At 35.3% G+C, this 19,526-nt stretch overlaps 1 long non-coding RNA gene across 2 annotated transcripts in view; it reads right to left on the bottom strand.

The window, feature by feature from the left end:
- Positions 1-19,193, bottom strand: part of LOC149531960 (uncharacterized) — a 162,739-nt gene extending 143,546 nt beyond the window's left edge. For both annotated transcript variants that reach the window (XR_016359124.1, XR_016359125.1), the window contains exon 1: positions 19,090-19,193. This is a non-coding gene — a long non-coding RNA (uncharacterized LOC149531960). The remainder of the gene's footprint in view (positions 1-19,089) is intronic.
- Positions 19,194-19,526: the final 333 nt, after the last annotated feature.

The raw sequence follows: 19,526 nt of genomic DNA, 5'->3' as shown, positions 1-19,526 counted from the left end.
CAAACATCATCTCTCTAAAATTTGTATGTTGAACTGTGATAAGTAAGAAAACAGAGTTCGAACTCCCCTGAACTGGTTCAAACTGGTTCAATATTGTTCACATTGGTTCAAGAAGGTTCTTGTTACATCCCAAATTTTGCCCTAAGTTTTAGAATTGATCATAGCCGTTGGTTTAATGAATTATTTCTTTCCTGATCAAGTGAAGTGAGTTAGTTAATTATAGACGTTGTATCAATTTATTTCTTTCCTGATCATGTGAAGTGAGTTAGTTAGTTATAGACATTGTATCAATTTATTTCTTTCCTGATCATGCGAAGTGAGTTAGTTAGTTATAGATGTTGTATCAATTTATTTCTTTCCTGATCATGCGAAGTGAGTTAGTTAATTATAGACGTTGTATCAATTTATTTCTTTCCTGATCATGCGAAGTGAGTTAGTTAATTATAGACATTGTATCAATTTATTTATTTCCTGATCATGTGGAATGAGTTAGTTAATTATATACGTTGTATCAACTAATAATAAGTTATTTCATTCATGATCATGTGAAATGATTTAGTTATTGTAGACGTTGATGAAATCTATAACTGTCACTAGATGATCAATAACGGTTTTTGAAATAACAATTAATATATCTGGAGTTAATGTCTTGGCGAGAATGTTTTGTTTGGGTGATTGCAAGAAGAAGACTGAAGAGAGGGGAAGCATTGCTAAATGAGATCATCGGAAGGGGATGGTCGATTGGTCCAGTCATCAAAATCAACAAGTTTGACCTAAGACTACCCTGATGAGGATACTGAGACTTGACAACATGTTACATTATAGGACTGCATAAGCTATTAAAAAAAAACAATATAATAAAAATATAAATAGACTAAATTAAAAATATGAAATCCATACCTTTGAAAATTTAGTATTTGAATTTATTATTTAATCATTATTATACAATCTCAAAAACAAACACATGTATATAAAAATAAGGTGACACCAATAAATTATAATTTTATAATCTAATGATGTCACATCATCAATACATACACATGAACGTTTATGAGAATGCTTAATAATAATAAAACAATAAATTAAAAACTCCTCAACTTCTTATTTTCTTTCCCTCTTTATTTCACAAATTCGATTTGATGGGCATTCGAATGGCTTCTTGTAACTGAAGGCAGCCGAAGAGCCAAGCAATCATTTTTATAGAGTCTCATCGGAAGCAATTGCCCTATAACTTTTATCTCTCTGCAACCCCTAACACTTCCTTCATCTGTATATGCGTTATTGCTTATGCGATTAAGTGAGAATAGGATTCTGAGTCTGGTATCCGCCTCCAAGATTACCATCTAATTTTCTTCCATTTCCACGTCCATAACCAACCACGGGACTTTGGCTAGAAAGTGCGAATCAAAGCATCCAACTATGGGAGGAAGGACACAATCCAAGTCACGTAAGAAATTTAGAACATTTGAGTTCATTACTTCTTGTATGTTATGCCAGTCGATGTTCGATATCCTTCTTAGTAACTCTGTGCAATAATATTATCAGTCTAATTGAGTATGTTGATAAATACATTATCATAGCTTTATTTTAGTCAGAATCCATAGGGTTTGACAACCAAGTCACTTGTTGTTCTCTATAAAATAAAAAATTATCACAGTCAAGCATATGGAAAATGAAATAATAGCGAAGGCCATTGATTTAAGATTCTACTCAAATGTATTTCAAATCCTTTTTCTCTGCACTCTTCATGCTGAGATGATAATAAATTCATAAAGTCCAAACATCGAGGAATTCACCGGCAGGATTGCCATAAATGGTGAAGAGGTGTAAATCAAAATAGAATGGATATAATCTCTCATGCACTTGGGAATCACCGGCATGATGGCCAGAAACGATGAGGAGGTGTTGATAACCTGTAGATACAAGAATGAGATCAGATAACTAAATAACAAATACATGTTATAGCTCATGTTGTCCTAATGATGAAAAGCAGTTGTCAAGTCAAGTGGTGGAGATCGGGTTTACAAACCCAACTTTGAAATTCTTGGCCAGGGTAGAAATAGGCAAGATGTGCCGAACATGTGATCTTTTTTGTCTGTCCAGATGCTTCAGTTATTTTGAAGAATAACTGTTGGGACACTCAAACCACCTAAATACTCAGATGGCTGGACTTAAGAATATCCCAAGCCCGATCCCGAGGTAGGGAGGGTCATTCTATTAAGTTAGGATGTGTGGGGATAAGTATGGTCCGCAGTTGGGAGGTTAAGCCTATGTTAATGCTTCTCCTCTCACCAATGCCAAGGCCTGAACAACAAGACAGAGAGAATTCTTCTTCATATCTGTATGTACTTGCTCATTTACTTTTTAATGAAAGAATAATTTGATAGTGTAGAAGTTTATACATGTATAATAAAGGCAATTGTTACTTTATAATCAATTGAACACATTAGATTGTTTTTTTTAATATCAAAATAATATTTTATTCTTTTACATTTCGTTGATGATAATAAGCAAATAAATTAGACAATAGTTACTTCGTTCTAATTATAGTTAGTTAGTTGGATCATTGTCTTGTGAATGGGATTAGTTGCTAGTTAAAATACTAATTAAAATATGTTAGGAAAATTCGTATGTTACAGTTCTTATAGGTTAGAAATGGTTCCAGCCGGCTTAATGTGGTTCAAAGTGATTCAAACTGGTTGCGTCTACATGCAGGCACATCTGAATTCAACAGTTCAAAGTTCAAGTTCAAGTACAAGTCCAACACCACAGGTATAGATCAAAATAGTTTGAAATACTGATTAGAAGTTTAAGCAACATGGTAATAGTTGAAAGATCATGATAATTCAAAGGCACACACTCAACATTATGTTGATGTTGGGGTGAAGAAAGGAACTCCGATGTGTCTCAACAGAACATTAGTATCTGGCTTATGCTCCCATTGCCTACAAACTCCCAATTTGGAATGGTTCATGTGGAAGATGTTGATCTAAAAAAGAATATTTCAACATGTGCCATATCGACACCTTGAGCATCATTGATAAGTACCAGGTGTAACGAAGAACAGGTTCACATCGCAAAGAATCTAAGTTTAATGGGTTTCGTGATAAACTGAAATATCTCTCACCTTGAATCACATCATATCCAAAGTACAAGATTTGAGACATGCTTGAACCTAGGGAACATTTTTTGAAAAGAGAATGGACCTTCAAGACCTCTTTACAAACCGGTTTACTAGGCATGACACCAAGTCGTTTCAAAGCAAATCCTGCACATGTTACATTAGCATGTGTCATTGGTCAATTTGAATTAATCATGGAAAGGTGTATGTACAAATCATGGACATCTGCGAATAACTCAACAAAATGTCAAGCTTCCTAAATCAATATGGAATTGCATATGAAAACCAATGGCTTTAGAAACCTTCACATTTCAATGTTATATGCATCACCATAATCGGGTGTATGCTTTGAAGTTGCCTTCAAAGGCAATTTTGACTAAATAACTGAGCTGACTATCTCGAAGATACCTACTGAGGACTTGTTCCCTCTTGACTTATATCGAACCATGAGAAAGTTGAACCTGAATGGTAGTCGAGATTTTAAAAGCCATTTATATGCTCGCTGGTAGCAACAAAACTCATTCCTCAGAAGCGGAATTCCAAGGAGATAGTAACCAACAGTTTTGGTCAACTCCATTGAGAGCTATTAGCAATCTTAGACAATTAGAGATGCATGCCAATCGTTTGACAAAATTTGTCAAACTCCAACATGACAGTGCACTGAAAATGTTGGTGGTGCTCTTCTTCTAAATCAACCCCATGATTCCAGTCTCCCAAGTTTCTGAATGTAATCATAAAGCCATCAAAGCCACTAGAGGACCTACAAAACAAGAGGATGCATGTGAACCATTTGGTAAAATGCCAACACAATATTTGACACTCCCTGTATGTGGAGTCCATTCCAATGGCAGTTGACCATGGGAACCAAAGGAACATTTGGAGTTAGTGTTGTCAGATGTGTCATGAAAGGGCCACGATGATGATCATTAAAATGCTCAATGGAGGATCAAGGCTACGTACAGAAAATTCTATGCTCGGTGAGCATTGCCTTGATATGGATAAATGGTGTCCTTTGGTATTACAAAGCATAGACTATTGGCAATGGGATCAAAAGTAATGGACGACTTTGTTGTTAAGGCGTTTAACTCGTGCTCACCAGAGCTCTTTGACTAGTAGGCATCCATCAAAGAGCCATGTAAATAGTCGGCCTACATCATGAACCTGGCCATTAATTTTAGGGATCCTCCTTGCCGATTCATATGTTCTATTACCTGCAAGCAAATTGGGAAGTCAGCAAGGCCTTCTTGTAAAGGAGCATTGCAAGAAGTTAATTGGTCTGTTGAGCATGCCTTACTGAATAATGCAAAATCTTTGAAGTCCTTGTTTGGTGCAGAGAAGATGAAAAATGATGGAGATTTCCTTTACATGCATAGTCCACCATCTTTTGGAAAGAAGAGTTTGTGATCGATACCCAATTCTCTTCAAATTACAATCGAGAATCTTCCATTTGAAGGCCTCAAAGCATTTAGTCCCTTTGTGTTTCCTCAAGCCCAGCAATACTTGGTAAGAGAGGAATGAGCAACATCGACACCTAATACTCCAGTATATCATAGTGAAAGGGAATCTAATTGGGTGTGACAGATTAGAAGGGAGGCTCGTGATTCTACTTAGAAGGTTCTGGAAATCAAAACTGGAAATGATAGTGCTTTTTGGAATGAATCTCATAAATATGTACAAAAGACTGATTCAAGTGAGGATCAACTCCATCAACTCGGTGAATGCTCCAGTGCTTTTCTAACCAATCACTAAAAGCAGTTTGTGTATGAATTCCTCATGGGCAAAACTTGTGTCTTTTTCAAGAAATCGAGCATAAACATCCATATGGGCGGGCCGGTCTAGGATTAACACTGTGACAAAAATCCAGTTGGAGTTTCCAATTAATGCAAAAGACATGATACTAAGCAATATGAATGTCTCCTTATCTATGCATAGTTATTATGTTTCATGTCAATCTTCAAGACCTTATAGAAACCGTCAGACTTAGGATTTGGTAGTTGTTGAAAAGAAAGTATGATGAGTCATCACACATATGCCACATGTCCAAGAACATATATGCTCCTTTTTAATTTGATAAGAGGTGTTTCCAATTAATGTGAAAGACATGATACTAAGCAATATATATATCTCCTTATCTATGCATAATTTTTATGTTTCATGTCAATCTTCGAGACCTTATAGAAACCGTGAGACTTAGGATTTGGTAGTTGTTGAAAAAGAAGTATGATGAGTCATCACACATATACCACATGTTCAAGAACATATATGCTCCTTTTTAATTTGATAAGACATTTTTGTTACGAGCCCAACAACTCTAATGCTTACAAAGCATGAAGCCTCATAAAGTTAAAAGGAGAATTATCTTAAATGAAAAAGGGGAGTTAGTTATCAAAATCGAAAGAGGTCATCAAGAAAGAAGTAGGATACGTATGGCAAAGAAAAGAAAAAAAGGTTCTTTTTCTTTTTTCTTGCAGGAGTATTTGTGTTGTAGAGAGGGAAGAGTAGGAAAGTTAGAATACTTAGAAGCTTTTGCTTGAACAGAAATAAATTTGGCATATTCCATGTCTTAAGATCTTGTCTCTAAGCAAGGGTATCTGTATCAATATATGGAAAAGATCCATGACATTGTGTTTGAATCCATTTGATGTGCTGTCTCTTTGAAAGTTCAATGTCCAATGCCATGTGTTATTTTGACTGATTTGAATGAGCTGATAAAACTTGTTCCGGAAAAGAGGTTGTTTGTTTCAATTTCATAAACTTTGTTAGGGTCATAAGTTCTGAAGAACTTTGGTTCTTGGAATTCGTGATTTCTTTGTTGATAGTTTTTCATATCATGCCCTTCATCTTGGAATTAAGTGAGAAACCTTACACATTTTTTGGTTAAAAGTGTATGTGTGTATATAGATTAGATAAGATTCATTGGAAGTCTTATGAGGGAGTTGTACCTCATTCAATTCAGAGGGAAGTGATTATCATACACTTACTCAACTGTTGTGGATTGTTTTTCTCTAAAGAAGGGCGATGGAGTTAAGCTTGTGAGCATTTGTGAAGGAGACAAAGCTGTTCACTAACTGATTTTGGCAACTCTATTGGGGACATGAAAACGAAGATAAGTGCTAGACTTATTCTCAATTTCGAAGTATTTTCTATATGTAGGATTGGGCTCTATTGGATCAACATGCTGAAAAGAAAGGTTGTAAGAAAAGCAAGGCCCAATTCCACCATTTTGGAGATTCTCCAAATGTAAGATAAAGTGTTGCGCGAGTTGGGATCAGTATAGAGAAAGTATTTCTCCGGCTGAAAAATAACATCATTCTAGAAGATGATCATGTGTCCATACTCTTGTGGAGAAGTATTTGCACAAGATTTCATAAACTGAAAGATCTACAATGATTCAAAAAGAAAGTGTTTCAGCTGAAGGAGTTAGAAGTAGATAACGAGGAAGCCCCGGTTCTTTCATCATATTTAACCTCATACAGTTACCCGGTTTTGAGCGAGCAAGAATCCAAAACAATAGTCATTCAACCTCAAGAAGAGATTACACCATCAAGCAAGGAAGACCAGGAGAACATGGAGAAGCATGAGAAGTTCAATGATAAAGTTTTACAGTAATCTTTCTTTTCTCCTGAGATGGAAACTTTTACTTTACAAGGTATGAAAAGTCTTTTTGTCTCAAAAAGTCTTTAAAATGAAAATTTTCAAATTTGTGCACTACTGCAATATAAGACTTTCCGTTTCATTGAAATATTGAATAAGGATGACACTTCACGCTTCAAAATCTATGATCAGCTCTTGTAAGAATCCTGCCTTTTAAAAAATGAAGCTTATGTTGATGAGGTGGTGAATCCATATTTTTGTAAAAAACAATTCTCTTCCTGAAAACCTAATGAAAGATGAAGAATCTGAAATGAAGGTGGTACAAGATGATGATCATTTTGGTACAAAAATACAGCTCCAAGAAATGTTTAAGGACCCTCATGGCCTTTCTTCTTGTGAAGAAGACATCATAGAGCAGTTTTTAGTATCTCTTCAACAAGAGGATTTCTCTACTGACAATCTAGGTATTGACTTAATCCGGGCTAAAAATGCGGTGCTAACTGAAAACCCTCCCCTTTATTTCCTTGAATTTGATGTTGTTAAAAACGTGGCTAAAGAATATGATGATACAATGGGAAAAGTGATAGAAAAAATGTGTTGCATGTTTGATAATGGTTTGATTCTTGATAGAGATGAAAGAAATGTTTGTGAGATTCGACTCTATGCTTGATGAAGTGTCAATTTTCCCAAAGATTAGTCCCAATGCCAACAATTATGAGGAAGAAGATAATCTTAACAAAACCAATAATAAAGATTATACAACCTTTCTCGAAGTGTTTCCTGAACATCATTTTTTTCAGCCAAGAATATAATCTTATTTGAAGAATACCATAGAAAAGACTTTGGGGGATACGGAAATTTAAAATTAAGAATGGCTTTTCGGGCATGAGTGGTTATTCAAACAATTTTTGTATGCTACTAATATGATTTAAAGCATTACTAGAGTCGTCATATGGCAGTTCTTCCAGGCTATACCGAGGAAGCACAGTTAGTTGCTATGAAAAGGCTCCTGCTTCTCTTAGCCAGTGGATGGCTTCGTATAAGTATTTCTTGTTTCTAATTCTTGTGGTGGGAGTTTTCCTGCTTATGTATGTATTTGTAAATATGTCCTTTCTTTGCAAGTTTTTCCTATGTGTAGTTTCAGCTTAGGTGATGAAATTTTTGGTTTCCTAGTTCAGCCCTGCTCCCCTCCACCCTCTCTGCAAGTAGCTCCTCGTATTCTATTCTTCGTGACTCTACAACCCAATGGTGCTAGGCACTAATTTTCCTTGCCTGAGATGTTGGCATTCTCTTCTTTTGCATCAAAAGAAGTCCCAAGCAATCCCTTGGTAGAGCCTATGTTAGAGCATTTATGGACACCCCTCGAAATTTTCAAATATAAATTATCTTCACTCCCATACCATGTTGTGGCGAACATCATCTCTCTAAAATTTGTATGTTGAACTATGATAAGTAAGAAAGCAAAGTCTGAACTCCCCTAAACTAGTTCAAACTATTTCAGTATAGTTCAGATTGGTTCAAGAAGGTTTGAAATGGTTTGAAACGGCTTAATGTGGTTTAGAGAAATTCAAACTGGTTCAAGCGTCTACATGTAGGTACATCTAAAATCAACAGTTCAGAGTTCAAGTTCAAGTATAGGTCCAACACCATGGGTGGAGATCCAAACAGTTCAAAATACTAATTAGAAGTTCGAGTGGTATGGTAATAGTTCAAAGATCTTGATAATTCGAAGGCACAAACTCAACACTATGTTGATGTTAGGGTGAAGAAAGGAACCTTGATGTGTCTCAACAAAACATTAGTACTTGGCGTATACTCTCATTGCTTATAAACTCCAGACTTGGAATGGTTCATGTGGAAGATATTGATCTAAAAAAGAATATTTCAACATTTGGCATATCGGCACGTTAAGTATCATTGATAAGTGCTAGGTATTTGTGACTTAGTAACAAAGAATAGGTGTCACTTCACAAAGAATCATTGTTCAATGGGTTCGATGGTAAACTGAAATATCTCTCACCATGAGTAACATCATATCCAAAGTACTAGATTTGAGACATGCTCGAACCTAGGGAGCATTTGCCAAAAAGAAAATGGGCTTTCAAGACCTCTTTACAAACCGGCTTATAGGCACGACACCAAGTCGTTTGAAAGAAAATCCCATACATGTTACATTGGCATATGCCATCTGTCAATTTGAACTAATCATGGAAAGGTGTATGTACAAATCATGGAAATTTTCTAACGGCTCAACAAAATGTTAGGCTTCTTGAATGAGTATGGAATCACATACAAAAACCAGTGGCTTTAGAAACCTTCATATTTCAAAGTTATATGCATCACTATAGTCAGGTCTATGCTTTGAAGTTTCCTTCAAAGACAATTTTGACTTAGTAGATGAGTCGACTATCTCGAAGATACCTAGTGAGGACTTGTTCCCTCTTGACTTATATTGAAAGATGAGAAGGTCAATCCCAAATGGTAATCGAGATTTTAAAAGCGATTTATATGCTCGTTGGTAGCAAGAAGACCCATTCCTCAGAAGCAAAATTCTAAGGAGATTGGGACCGACGGTTTTGGTCAACTCCACCGAGAGCCATTAGTAATCTTAGACAATGGAAGATGCACGCCAATCATTTGACAAAATGTGTCAAACTCCACCATGACAGCACACTCAGAATGTTGGTGGTGGTGTTTTTCTAAATCGACCCCAAGAGTCAAGCCACCAAAGTTTCTAAATGTAATCATAAAGCCATAAAAAACTGCAAGCGGGTCTGTAGAACAAGAGGAAGCATGCGAACCATTTGGTAAAAAACCAACACAATATTTGGCACTACCTGTGTGCGAAGACCATTCCAATGGTAGTTGACCATGGGAACCAAAGGAACATTTGGAGTTGGTGGCACTTGATCTGTCGTGAAAGGCCACGATGATAATGATCAAAATGCTCAATGGAGGATCAAGGTTAGGTACAAAATATTCTATGCTTACTGAGCATTTCCTTGATATGGATAAATGGTGCCCTTTGGTATTACAAAGCATAGACTATTGGCAATGGGATCAAAGGCAATGGATGACTCAACTGTTAAGGCGTTTGACCAATGCTCACAACAACTCTAAGTGGTCAACATCCCTTGAAGACCCACGTAAACAGTCACTCTACATTATAAACCTGGCCATGAATTTTAAGGATCCTCTTTGCCAATTCATATGTTCTATTACCTACAAGAAGATTGAGAAGTTAGCAGGGCCTTCTTGTAAAGGAGCATTGCAAGAAGTCACTTGGTTTGTTGACCAGGGCTTACTGAATAATACAAAATCTTTAAAGTCCTTGTTTGGTGCAGAGAAGATGAAAAATGATGGAGATTTCCTTTACATGTGTCGCCCATCATCTTATGGAAAGAAGATTTTGTGAGCAAAACACAATTCTCTTCAAATCACAATTGGGTATCTTGCATTTGGATGGCTTGAAGCATTTAGTCCCTTTGTGTTGACTCAAGCCCAATGACACTTGATAAGAGTGGAATGGGCAACATCGACACCTAAAACTCTAGTATATCACAGTGAAAGGGAATCTAATTGAGATTGAAGAATTAGAAGGGAGACTCGTGACTCTACTTGGAAGGTTTTGGAAATCAAAATCGGAAATGATAGTGCTTTTGGGTATGTACACAAGATTGATCCGATAACAAATCAACTCCTTCAATTTTACGAATTCTCCTGTGCTTTTCTAACTAATCAATGAAGGTAGTTTGTGTATAAATTCCTCAAGGGCAGAACTTATGTCTTTTTCAAGTCATCGAGCATAAACATCCATATGCACGGGCAAGGTCCGGTATTAACACTGTGATAACAAAGCCGATTGGAGTTTCCAATTAATGCAGAAGATGTGATACTCAGCAATATACACGTGTCTCCTTATCTATGCATAAGATTTATGTTTTATGTCAATCTTGGAGACCTTATAGAAACCGTGAGACTTAGGATTTGGCAGTTGTTAAAAAAGAAGTATGATGAGTCATCAGACATATGCCACCTATCCAAGAACATATAGGCTCCTTTTTAATTTTATAAGACATTTTTGTTATGATCCCGACAACTCTAATGTTTAGGAAGCACGGAGCCTCATAAAGTTAAAAAGAAGAATTATCATACATGAAAAAGAAGAGTCAGTTATCAAAACCAAAAGAGGTTATCAAGAGGGAAGTAGGATAAGAATGGCACATAAAGACAAGAAAAAGGGGTTATTTTTCTTGTAGATGGGGAAGAGTAGGAAAATTAGAATGTTAGAACTTAGAAGCTTTTGCTTGAACAGAAATAGATTTGGCATATTTTGTGTCTTAATATCTTGTCTCTGAGAAGGGGTATCATTATCAATATATGGAAAAGATTCATGACTTTGTGTTTGAATCCATTGGATGCATTGCCTCTTTGAAAGTTCAATGTCCAATGCTATGTTTTATTTTTACTGATTTGAAATGAACTGATGATTCCTGTTCCAGCAAAGTGGTTGTCTGTTTCAATTTCATAAACTTTGTTAGGGTCATCAATTCTAAAGAACTTCGGTTCTTGGAATTTGTGAATTCTTTGTTGTTAGTTTTTAATAACATGCCCTTCATCTAGGAATGAAGTGAGTAACCTTACGCACTTTCTGGTTAAAAGTGTATGTGTGTATATATATTAGATAAAATTCACTAGAAATCTTATGAGGGAGTTGTACCTCATTTAATTCAGAGGGAAGTGATTATCATACACTTACCCAACTGTTGTGGATTGTTTGTCTCTGAAGAAGGGCGATGGAGTTAAGCTTGTGAGTATTTGTGAAGGAGACAAATCTGTTCAATAACAGGAACATATTTTGCTTCTTAGCTCACAATTAAGTTTAGGATCTACAAGCTTTTTAAGTTGTATTTTGGTCTTCACTCTCACCAAGGTGGCTCTAAGCCACTTCTAGGCATTGTGTTTTATCATTTTATTTTAATAATTTTGTCCTAAATTTCTTCTTATGTCCTTGTCCTTTCCACATCATTTCAACCCAATATCTCACTTTTCTGCCTTCTCAAAAATAAAACTGCAAATAAATTGTGGCCAAGATTCTCATTGCTTGAAAAAGGAATACATCATCTCTACACCATTCTTAAATATAAAAGAGTTTTACTCATACTTTGATTGCTTGACAGGCTGGGTACTCACTATGCCTTCTATTCATTAGTGTATGTAGAATTGTTCATTATTTAATTATTTACTTGTAGACATTTACCAATGAGACTTTGTTAGTTTTGGTATTAAAATATAAGTGAGGTGTATGTAATGCAGATTACACTTTATCTGCAATTAGCATGGATATTCTACACCTAACTCACTGACAATATATTTAATTATTGGAGATACCTAAAAGAATGGGCTGGTCACAATCTATATTTAACATGATTATCACCAATTATGACCAAGAAGATGCTCCACTCAACCCTTCTCAATTTCTTCAACATGAGATCAGAAACTAGAACATTACAATGTTGTGATTCTGATCTATTCCATAGGTAGATAAACTGAAACTGCATCGCCATAGTCAAATAAGAGAAATTATCTTTTTAAAAATTACACTGCAAATCTTTTCCCTTGTCAAAAATTATATTGCCCAGATTCTCATCATTCCAGGAGGGAATATGACATCTCTACACCATTTATTAAGTACAAAAGATTTTTACTCATTCTTTAATTCGTTGTGATTCGATCAAATTCCAAAGGAACATAAGTTAAAACTACATCACCATAGTCAAATAAGAGAAATTTATCTTGTAAATAGTTACACTGCAAATATTTTCCCTTATCAAAAGTAAGGCTGCCAATAATAATTGTCAAGATTCTGATTTCTCCAAGAGGAAATATGACTTCTCTGCACCATTTCCAAATAGAAATATGACATCTCTGCACCATTTTCAATTGCTAATTGGGCTGGTTACTCGCTAAGCTTTCTTTATGTTAGTGCATATATCATTGTTCATTATTCTGTTGTAGACAATTACCAATAAAATCCACTTATCTTTGGTATTAAAATATATGTGTGGAATATCTAACGCAGATTACACTTGATCTGTATTTGCATGGATATTCCACATATAACTCACCGACAAGATTCTTAATTATTATAATAGCATTATAATTGATTTAGTTATTGATTCTTATGCACAAGGTTTAGCACCTTTTATAGGTTAGACACCTTATACATAGCAAGAGCACATCCTAACACCTTTTTGACAATGCTACTTCTCCATAAAATTCCCAATTACACTCAGACCTTCTCAAGACTATGATTGAAGTGGCCCGGCACAATACAGCCAATTACAATAGAAAAAGCACCATACAATGTTCCTAAGGGGATAAAACAGCCCAAGAGAACTTTGACTGTAAGCCTGAACAGCTTTCACAGCACTTATAGCAGAACCTCAAGTTCTACAATTCCTTTTTCATCTATAGCCTGTTATTTTGTCTCATTTGGGAAAGTTTCACTGCAAATAAAATTGTTCAGTAAGTGCAAATTGACCAGTGAGGTTTTAGGCTACAAAGGAAAGAATATGAGTTTCTCAGCTGGGATTGGCAGCCTCACTGGTGACTTTCTGTGCACTAGTTTAATCAGAAGTCTCTACACTTCTATTTCTGATATTTGACTCAGGAATTGGACCTTATCATTTATGGAATTCTTATGATATGAAGTTTTTAAGTGTACATTTGGTGGCGATGTTAACCATCTTTACACCATTTCAAATTAAAAAGCACATCATGCTTCTCATTACACATCAAACATTCCCACATAGCCTAAAGAACCCCAAGTTTCAGTACATACATGGGAACACCTAAATGTTGATCTGATGGCAGCTTTGAAGATATTAATTGTAATTTTCCTTCTTGGGATATTCCTTATTTTTGCCCTAGACATACAATTCTAACTTAAGTTAGGAACTGCAATATATTTATAAATATAATTTTATCAAAAATGGAGAAATTTTATTATATATTTAACAAATAACTCTATGAATAATTCAGAAGATAACAGTAATCTTAATCTTCTGCAAGAATTTTCTTTTAGGCTGTCTTGACAAAGAAAGATATGAAATATTCAAATCAAGGATCCTTAATACTTGGGTATTCACCATTCAGATTTGTCGCATCAGTAATATTTGGATCATAGCATATTTCAAATAAGAAACCACATTGCAATTTCCTTGGGAATGCTTACAAATGGCAATAGAAAAGCGGGGCACACTTAAATTGTCAAGAGCATGGAAGGTGGGCTGCCCTTTTGCTTCTCAATTGACCTTGCAGGCTGGTAATCCTCCTTGATCAAGCCTGAGGAACTGAAGGCTGGGCGTCCATTCCATCTACCATTCAACTTGATAAGAGAATGAGAGGTGGTACGTCCTTTCATCTCTCATGAACTTGGAAAGTTGGTCATCCTTTCTATTTGAAAGATACTTCCGCAAATTTAAAAATGATTTCTCAAGGAATTTTCTATATTATTGCTGATTTACAATTCTTGATCGATTTGAGAATCAAAAATAATCTGAACGTTATTACAAATTGTCCTTGAATGAATTTCTAAAGTTATGAGGTGCTGCTGAGTATATTTCCAGTTTCTACTTAATTGAAGATCTGATTTGGGATGATTCTCAATTAAGTTATGATTTTTTTTCATTCTAATGTGATGTTCTTCCCTTATACTTTGTATTTGAGATCGATGCATACCTTCAATATTCTGCCTCTTTAAGGACTCGCCACTCTTCTTTAATCGTTGGCTAAATATAATTATTAACAAATCTTAGTCAACCCCTTGCTAATAAGTATATGCTTTCTACTCTTGGTTGGCCAACTTTAAATTGATATATATTTCATGGCCTAAACTTATTTATAAGGTCCCTTTAAATTGCTATTATCCTATTAGTATTACCCGGGTTTATTAATAAAGACTGCTAACCCTAGTTTCTTGGGGACATGACATTCTGTTGTTAACAGTTTGTCCCTCTTGCTAACTTGGCTTTACCTTGACTCTAGACGCCCAGAATGTAAGGAAACAAAAAGATGTCACCAACAAATGAGTCAGTGTATGTGTTATACACCCTCTAAATTATAAGGTATAGCTCCCTTATATGCAAGATATGCAATGAATTGTGATTTTAATAGATCATTGGGATGGGGGTATGCTCTTAACCTGAGAGCAGAAGAGGATAAACTAGGATGCTCATAACTACAAGCACCCTAGGCAGAAATGGATTTGGGCAACCTATAACAGCCAATGGAATGGATATCACAAGTTACCTTAAAGCCCTTCTAATACTACTCCTACTCTAATCTAAATGCAGATTAGTCCTCCTGAAATGTAAACTAGGGAGAGTAGAGATGCACATGAAAATGAAATGGAATCTGACTTAACTAATAACCCTTTACCAAAATGGATTCTGACAAGGAAATAATAGCTGCAAATGCATCTATCCTACAATCCCATAGAAACTATTCTAAGATGCAAGGTTAGCTCAGCTGAAGGAGACAATGAAAGAAATCTAAGCATGCTAGTCCTAAATGGAATTAGAACATCACATTACCTAACTACAAGCATCATACAAATCCTTCATTCCATCTAACTCTTCGATCTCAACATCTGGAAATGCAGGGGGAAAAGTTGGACAAAATTGTCGATCCTTTCTATTAATTAGAAAATTACATATATAGGCCCCCTTTTAGGGTTCTTGGCTAGTTACAAATTCATCAATTACATTAACAAGGCACTTGAATTGCTCAAAAATCCAACAATCATTAATTACAATTCAATACATCAAGGAAAGAAAGTAGAACTGGTTAGAAACCCTCAAAATGGTTCATATTCCTCTCTGATCTGTAACAGTTGCCTTGGCGCCAAATCCATGAAATTTGTATCCCAACGATCACAACAAGTTTGAATTCTAGTCATCGATCATAAACCAACGATTGCGATTAAAACCTAGCAATTCCCTTCATGACTTTCTTTGTGGGTCCACCCATGTATACGTGTCAAATCGTCGTTATGTTGCTTTAGTTATTTCTCGTGTAACTTTATTAAGCAACATAATGACAATCATTGATTTCCTCAATATCTGGTAGTTGCGATAATTCTCTTATTTGATTTGCAGTGTGGGTCCACCTTCCAGCTGTGTGCATCATGGTAGACAAGTGGCACTATTTCATTGCCTAGAGAATCTGACGACTAGAAAATGTGATGGGCCCATCGAGACACATGTTGCTCTGTCGCTATGTCGTCATAATTAACAATTGAGGAACTTTACATGGCAACATAACGACAATCGTAGATCTCTCTTGAGATCAACGATCCTCGTTGTGTTTCTTAATTACTGCGCATGACTCAAAGAAAGTCCCACCTCAATTGGGTCCCGCGGACAAGTGTCAGCTTATCGCTATCTTGCCATGACTATTCTTCATGTAAATTTGGAAAGCGACATAACAACAATCGTGGATCTACTTTTGATTTGACAGTTAGGAAGATACATCTCTAAGGTCAGTTATAATTCCATCTTAAAATACTATCCATCGATCTGGTCTTCATCTGACGATCTGGAACTAATCTCTGATCCATTTGACTTGTCAACTTTGCAACATAGACGCATAGATTAAATATAAGCCATCAATTGGATTTCAAAAAGAGTCATACCACCTTTAACCTGGTTCTTTCACCATTTCTAAAGGTTTATCTACTTCTCCTGCATTCGATCCGATTTCTCTAGTTTCCATGATGTTCCTGTGATCTGCATATCATCTTTTAGTCTTGGTCCTCGTATTCTTTGCTGCCACTTGCTTTGAATGTGCCTGTGATCTCTCCATTCTACCTGTATTATGCCTTCAATGGAACACTTGATCATAGTGTTAAGGTTTCTTATGAATAGAATTGATTCTCTCTCTCATCTAGGGTATGCAGAAACTTACCCTCCCAAATCCTAGTCACCTAGCCTTATCGAATCCATTACATTGTTCTTGTATTCCCACCTAGACAACTCGAAGAGAAAGATGAGAGAGGAAACCCTAATCACAACCTAGACCAAACATAGATAGGAAACAATGACACAACCCTAATCCTAGAAGTTTGAAAAATATAGGAGAATGAGATCATGGCAACACATTCCTAGGAAACTGCTGAGCTCAATCTCATGATCTATAGAAAGGCCCAGCCATCTTATATATAGTTTGTGTTTATGTAAATCCACCTCCTACAATTAATTGTATGATCTAGATCAATATTCTTTCCAACAAGGCCTTAGTGATACACAAAATACTGCACCAATAATTCTAGTAGCACAAGAAAATCTAAGATGACTGAATGTGGTGCGTTGTCTCAACAATGGACAAGATCTCATGCAAATAGCAGCATTGAATGCATATTGCTCTAACATAATGGAGCTTGAGTTCACACACTATGCAAACCAAGTATTGACAATTTCCTATCATCGTCATTAGTGGAGCAAAACCCCATTTTGACTCAGCTCAACTTTCACTGACACAAGGTTAAGTCACATGTGGAGAGAACAGCTATTTCATTTTCTATTACAATTCCTCTCCCTCCATAACACTATATGATTATATGCACATATGTAGGCAATTTGAATGCACGAAAGAGAATAAAGATAAATAATCACAAACAACCATTCATTTCCTTCAAGAATGCCAAGTAAAAATATACACATAAATAAAATTAATGTTACAATTACCATAGCCTCTAAATATTGAACCCCAAATATTTCCCAGCATCTATATCAAATGCTAAGTTTGAAGAAAATCTTCACATATCATGTGAAATTAGCAAGGTTGCATGGGTACGTGGGTACGGGAACGGGAATGGGTACGGGAGCGGGTACGGGTACGCATATTTTTCAAAATAGGGGACGGGGGTACGTGTGTAAGCCTAATTTTTTCTATATAATTAATATTTTATAGAAAATGTAAAAATCAAAATATCTGTCATGAGTCATGACATTGAGCATTCAAAACAAGAAATTTGAAAATATAAGCCATAATCATATATATATATATATATATATATATATATATATATATATATATATATATATATATATGCTATTGCTGAATGTTTAAAGTATTTTTCATAATTGGGGACGGAGGTACTTGGGTATGTCAAACTTACTTAAAAATTACACTTTTATATTTATAAAAAATCTGATTTTATGAGTCATGACAATGGTTTTTCAAAACAAGAACAGTGATAAAGTTTGCAAATGTAATGTACTGTTTTCAGTTTCATATGTTTGAAATAATAATACATGATAAATGCTTAGATGCATAACAAAGAAGGCAGACTTTAAACATGAACAAGAAGATCCTAAACCATATGACAATGACATATTGCAAATGATAAACTTTTAACTTGAACAGTGATAAAGTTTATTGTTAATGAGTATCAAAGTTTCAAACTGATTTGGTATTGAATTAAGTTTGATAAACAAGAAGCTAATACAAAAACAAAAAACAAAAAAAAAAATCAGAATCTTAATCAAGGTCCTTAGCTATGATGCTCTCCACCGAGTACCCGGTACGTGGGATACGTGTACCCGGTACTTGGGTACGTGGGTACGAGTACCAGGGGTGTGGGTACGAGTACCCATGCAACCTTGGAAATTAGCAATTTAGCATCACAAATTTGCACTTCTAGAAGCTAAAAGATAAAAACATTTGAAAAGTGAGTTGTCATGATACATGGGAGGTTTTTACTTGAAAAAACAATTGAACAGCTTATGGCAAGACCTGCGAAATTGTTTGAATGACAGCTTAGAATCTTCCAAAGGTGACTAGAAATTATGGCGTAGGTGTAAGCCAAATGACAATATAACTTAGCTTTATAGGCTAGACCTTTATAAAGAATAGTATAAAAGACAAGATGACAGCAAAGAATTAGCTACCAATTGTGATGACCAAAAAATATCGAAGACAATTGAAAAGAACAGCGTTCAGATCATGCCAAACGTATGGAGATATGCAAGATAGATTAGCTAAAGCAAAATTTCTTATATTTCCTAACTACTCCAACCCATTAAATTTTCCATGGTATGTCAAATAGGTGGTCCTTATATATGATAACTATGCTTTATCTCTTTGAACAATCACCAAGCAGTGGTTTATAATCATTTCTTATATACACAAGGTTCATAAAGTCAAAACATTTGGGACTAAGACATTTCATAAGATAAGACAGTGCTTGACTTTTCCTCTTGTGATTTATACCAACTCTGAAAGTAAAAGAAAGTATTTTATGTCCTGCTATATGAAATAAAATATTTGATAATATTGCACTTTAAAAAAAAATTCCCTACAATATTTACCCTTTGTGCACGTAACACCCTTCCTGAAACTTCAGCCAATAAGTTGCTGACTTCAATTTCAAATTCTGCAGCATCTATCCTCGGTGCACCGCTCAACTCTTCTCCTATAAGTTGAACATAAAAAAAAAACTTCAAGCAAATTTAAATATCTAGAAATAAGTAAATGGCATATTTGCAAATATTAATATAAAACATATATAAGTACATATAGCGCCCCTAAACATTTAATAAACTTATCTCAAATATATTTCCTTAAATTATTGAAACACAGTCTGTAAAGCAGTCTCTAATCGATGTTGCAGAAGGCAAAGCAACTCAAAATTCTACAAACCAAAAGATCAAAAACTTGCCTTAATTGTATCTCTTCTTTCAGGTGGAGGCAAGCAAGGTAGATTCAATAGAGCTGAACATTGTTGGTCATTCAAATTTTTCATACA

The sequence above is a fragment of the Cupressus sempervirens genome, chromosome 11 (genome assembly GCF_028749045.1).
Source record: "Cupressus sempervirens isolate cs-2001-9-10 chromosome 11, ASM2874904v1, whole genome shotgun sequence".
Taxonomy (NCBI): Eukaryota; Viridiplantae; Streptophyta; class Pinopsida; order Cupressales; family Cupressaceae; genus Cupressus; species Cupressus sempervirens.
This window is presented reverse-complemented; position numbering and strand designations above follow the sequence as displayed.